Raw genomic sequence first — 6,000 nt, 5'->3', positions numbered from 1 at the left:
TGAAACATACGAGTCTGAGTTATATGATTTTTGTTTTCGAAATACTTATACCATTAGACTCACGATCAAGAGAAATGAAACCTTCTCGCATTTGAAAAAAAGAATACAATCCTATATAGGATCGGGTATTGTGTCAAAGATCACGTATCAAAATCCAATATTTTTTTAGAATAGTCAATGCAAGTTTTTCCCCCTTAAGGTACGAGACGATGAAGATGTTGAATACATGTTTGTTACTCATGAACATTTAGGCTGCAACTGTATTGAGTTGTACATTACTCTTCAACCATGTATACCATCTCAGCAGTCTCAAATAACCAGTCAAGATGAATCTGGTGAATTTGATCCACAATGGTCAGATGACGTCAACCCAGAAGCAGAAGCAGAAGTAGACGTCGTTGATGAAGAAGAAGAGGATACCGAGATACAGGTTGATCACATACTGAACAACGACATTGAAGATGATGATCAACCACCACCAATACCTCCTAGTCATGTCTACAATCCGCCTCAACATATGGCAAATATGGATCTGTACGACGATGAAACATCCAACAGTGTTTTCTATAATCCGTATCCGAGATCAGAAGGCGAATTAAAGGTGGGAGACATGTTTCGTACCAAAGAAGAATGTGTTCTAGCTATCAAAAAATTCCACATGAACAACTCTGTTGATTTTACAATGAAACACACTGATTCAAGAAGGTATGTTATCGAATGTCGTAACATGCTTTGTAAGTTTCGTTTGACTGCGTCTTACAAAAAGAAAAACGACTCTTGGGAGATCGCTTCAATAGACCCACCTAACAGTTGCATTGCAATTAACGTTGAACAAGATCACCGTAAACTAAGCGCTGCGTTGATATGTCAAGACATTCTGTCATTGGTTAATAAAGACCCATCAGTGAAGGTGAGTATAATTATATCCCATATCAGAACAGCATATAATTATACTCCATCTTACAAGAAAGTCTGGATTGCAAGGACAAAAGCTGTTGAATAAGTATTCAGCAACTGGGAGGATTCATACAAGGAATTGCCACGGTTTTTATGGGCACTAAAAACATATGTCTCATGAACTGTGGCAATTATGGAGACATTGCCAGCTATGATGCCAGACGGAACATGCGCTACAGGTAATAGAATCTTTCACCGTCTCTTTTGGGCATTTGACCTATGCATCAAAGGTTTCGCATTCTACAAACCTATTATTCAAATTGATGGCACTTGGTTATACGGAAAATACAAGGGTACTTTGCTCATGGCGGTTGCACAAGACGGCAACAACAATGTCTTTCCCATTGCCTTTGCTCCACAAGCCAATCTCTGTTTGATTTCTGATAGACATGTTGCCATTGAGAGTGCCTACAACAACCATGACAACGGATGGCATGATCCTCCTTCTACCCATGTCTATTGCATCAGACACATTGCACAAAACTTCATGCGTGCTATAAATGATAAAAATCTTCGCAAGAAGGTGGTGAATGTTGGGTATGCTCTAACTCAACCGTCATTTCAATATTATCGTGATGAAATTAGACTGTCTAATGAAGATGCAGGGAGATGGCTAAATAACATACCAGTAGAGCAGTGTACAAGGGCATTTGACAGAGGTTGTCGACGGGGCTACATGACAACAAACCTTGTGGAATGCATGAACGAGGTATTCAAAGGAATTCGAAATCTACCGATAACCGCCTTGGTAAGATCGACCTATTATAGGTTGGCTTCTACGTTCGCAACCAGAGGTGAAAGATGGAGTGCGGTGTTAATGTCCAGGCAAGTATTCAGTGACTGTTGCATGAAGGTCATGAAAGAGGAGAGCATCAAAGCTAGCACACACGTTGTAACAGTCTTTGACCGTCATAGGCAAAATTTCAGCATCCAGGAAACAATGGATCACAACGAGGGGAGACCAAATTTAGCCTATGATGTTAGACTAAACAGAAGCTGGTGCGATTGTGGAAAATTCCAAGCCTTCCGCATTCCTTGCTCCCATGTCATTGCAGCATGCGCTTATACTCGTCAAGACGCTTACAGCCATTTATCCGATGTGTACAAGACCGTCACCGTCATGAATGTATATAATCAAAGCTTCTCGGTACTGCCAATGGAGGAATATTGGCCTCCATATGAAGGTGATATAGTTTGGCACAACGACGAGATGCGTAGAAAGAAAAAAGGAAGGCCAAACAGCACACGTATCAGGACAAAAATGGATTCCATAGATGAAATGATAAGATTATGTAGTATTTATCGTCAACTAGGACACAACAAGAACAACTGTCCCAATCGAGGAGCATCATCTGGGTCTTAAGCTTTTTGTAACATTGTATTTCTGTAACCTTCAATCATTATATATCATTAAGTTTTTATTACAACGAGGTTCACAACAAACATCAGTACAAAATAAGCTATCTGAAAACAGAAATATTTCTAACTGATTACAACAATCAAATTGATGTCATCTCGACCGAATATCATTTCCCTAGCATCCTTATCAGTCTTCATTCGCACCCAACCAAAGATACTGTCGAGTCTCTCAATACTTCTAATTTTTTTCCCTTCTGGTATTTTCCTATCTAACCAATGAACCAACTCCCTCTTCAGTTGATCGAACGTAGTGATGTTCCAGAACAGCATCAGCATCTGAGGTTTGTCTCTCGCATAAATCACATTTCCGTATCGGCGACGAACATCAAACATGATTGCCAAATGATTAATTGAGATGTGGAACAATGACTCACACAACACATCTATTTATAACAAAAAAAATTGCATTTTACATTGAGGCGCCAATCCAATTGGCGCCTCCTATCAACTTATACACAGGGGCGCCAATCCAATTGGCTAGGACATCTGCCCTAGCCAATCCAATTGGCGCCTGCATTCAATTTTTAAGAGTAGTCGCCAATTGAATTGGCGCCTCCTCCTAAAAGTGGGGTAGTTTGGGAATTTTTTTGAAACCAGGGGTATTTTGGGAATTTCCTTTAAAAAGTGGATTATTTTTGTAAAAATTCCTAATTGATTTTTATGTTCGGTTTTAATGAAAGAAGCATTTTTCTATATTTTAGCTTCATGTTTAATTTAATACTCTTCTTATTTATTTACTCTAATGTCTCGCTCAAAAATTATGGAAAACATCTTTAGAAATATAAATAATTTATCTAGTTTTTATTTTATTTTCTTTATCGGTCAAACAAAATATAAAGAAAGTATTTTTTTAAGGACTAAAAGTTACTTTTTTTTTAATTAAGCTAAGTTTTTTGGGGTTTCGAGGTATTCACATCTCTTTTTTTCAATTTTCTTTTAATAGTTTTGTAATTTATTATATCTTCTCAGATATTAATATATAAAATTAGAATGATTTTCAATCAAGTCGTTTCATTCTATAACATTACTAATCTCTCTATTGATTCATTTTTCTCAATTTTTTGTAATAATTTAACAGTTCATCATTACTCTCTAATATATCCAATATGAGAAAAAAGACTATGCATTGACCGTGTAAAATATTTTTACACTGTCAACCAATCAGAGACGTGTATCCCGCCAAATCACACGTTTAATTTTAAAATACTGGTATAACATGGCAGAACGTTATAATTTTATTGGATGATGGTGTAAAGAAAGTTTACATTGACAGTGTATTACCTTTAATCTCTATCCAATATATGTATTTTGAATAATCTCGCTCATTTTTATAATTCATTAATCTGATGTTAATTTATTGTCAATCACAATTTTCTCTAAAACAATATATCTTATTTTGAGATTTCTATAAATAAAATCATATCTCTCTCACACACACATTTGAGATATCATTTGTTTATATCCATCCCTCTTTCATTGGATTCGAATCATTCATTATTTTTTTATTAGAATCAAATGACCATTTTACACTATTTTTGTGCCACGTTTCTAACACATATATAAATCTCTTCTCTCTCAAATTTCAAAATAAACATTTGATAACTTTTGTTGTTCATCATTCATACATTCAATTCTATCTATGGAAAACCTTGAAGAAAAACTTTTTGAGAGTCAATCTCTTGAGTGAGAAACTTTGGTTTGGGCGATATTTTCTAAAACTTCATCTTCTACCTCAAACACTAAATTTCATTGGCGAGTATAGGTGTTTCTCAACTTTAGGAGAGAGTGTAGGTTCTTATTGTGAGGTATTCATTTGAGGTGTTAATTATTCTGTAAATATTTTCAAAATACAAAATTAGGTTTTTGGATTTTTGGCGAGTGATTTCCGTTAAAGAAAAAGAAGTCTTCTCCGAAGAGATTTAGACTTTCTAGCATATGTTATCAATTCAAATACTCGGACAAGGTAATCCCATTTGAATCAATTGAAGATTGCTGTTGAAAGGGCCCTTGGAGTGCTTTTGATCTATGAAGGTGATTAAACTTAAGTCGTGAATCTTGGGTGGGACTTTATTGAGTCTTCTTGACGAGCACTGTTGAGTCCCTCAAGTGAGACTTTGGAAATATTCCCATGGCGCTATTGCTCGTGGAAGGTTGGGATCTTTTTTGTGAAAATTTCATATTTTAATTACCCCAGGGGCGACAAGGATCTTCTTATGGAAGTCCAACAATGTAATTACCTCGTAGGGCGACACAAATCTTCATGTGAAAGTCCAACAATGTAATCACCCCATATGGTGGCAAGCATCTTCCTGTGAAAGTATAACAATGTAATTACCCCACATGGCGTCATACACTAGCATAAAAGGGGTCTCCCCAGTGGTAGAGTGAGGGGTGGTATGATATGACTATAGCACTTTTGTAGTTGCTCGACCCACAATTCTTTGGCGTCATCTAGCTTCTTCTTGATCCCCTTTAATATCATCTTATTGGATGATTGTGCTTTCCTATACGCCTGCAGGTGGAAAACCGATACAACCTTGTTTGTACTCCCATGTCCTCACAAAACTCGATTACTATAGAATTGGCGAGTTGAGCTCCATTATCTAAGATGATGATTCCTGGTAGGCCAAACCTAAACATAATCCTCACCTAATAAAAGCAGTGAACTCTTTCTATTGTGATCTTGGACACATCCTTAACCTTTATCCAATTTGTTAAGTAGACTAACCTTACGGTCATGAACTTTAGCTGGTCGGGAGCTACAGGAAAAGGTCCAAGAATGTCAACGCCCCACTAATAAAATGGTCAGGGTGTCATCACGAAATGGAATATTTTGGCTGGTGTGTGATGTAGATTAGCATGTCTCTGACATTTGTCACATTTCTTGATAAACCTCGTGATGTCTCTCATTAGTGAAAGCCAGTAGTAACCTTCTATAACCTCTAACAAGCCAAGGCTCGCCCACTAATATGGCTACCGCAAGCCCCTTGATGAACTTCAACTAAGACTAGTAAAATTTCGTATTCTCCTAAACACCTTAACATAGAAGTGGCTTTTCCCATTTTGTATATTTTCCCAGACATAAGAGTATACTTTGTTTCACACTTGCGGATTTACTTCACTTCTACCTCATCTTGCGGTAACTCGCCCGAATGCAGATAAAGAATTATAGGATCCATCCAACTACATATCAGGGTGATATCGATAGCGTTTACCTCTCCCATCTCTATGCTCTGGATGGAAAGTGTGTCTTGTATTACAATGCGGTTGAACAATGCTTTTTTTGAACTAGTCAGCTTGGACAGTGGGTTTGCCATGAAATGTTGTAATGCAGGAACATGCTCAATCAAAAAAGTTTTGAAATGCCCAGACAAGTTGCATACCTTTTTTAAATATTTGATAAGTTGTGGTTCTTTTGTCTGGTACTCGCTGGCGACTTAATTTGCCACCAGCTGGGAGTCTCTTTTGGCCTTTAGGGTCGAAGCGCCTGCTTCTAAGGTGAGGGACATACTGTTGATGAGACTCTCGTATTCAACTTAGTTTTTGCTAGCCTTGATTTCAAAATTTAATGATTGCTTGATCAATGTGTGTTTTCATCATTCTAGTATTATCCTCGCGCCACTA

The sequence above is a fragment of the Lathyrus oleraceus genome, chromosome 3, assembly GCF_024323335.1.
Source record: "Lathyrus oleraceus cultivar Zhongwan6 chromosome 3, CAAS_Psat_ZW6_1.0, whole genome shotgun sequence".
Lineage (NCBI taxonomy): Eukaryota > Viridiplantae > Streptophyta > Magnoliopsida > Fabales > Fabaceae > Lathyrus > Lathyrus oleraceus.
This window is presented reverse-complemented; position numbering follows the sequence as displayed.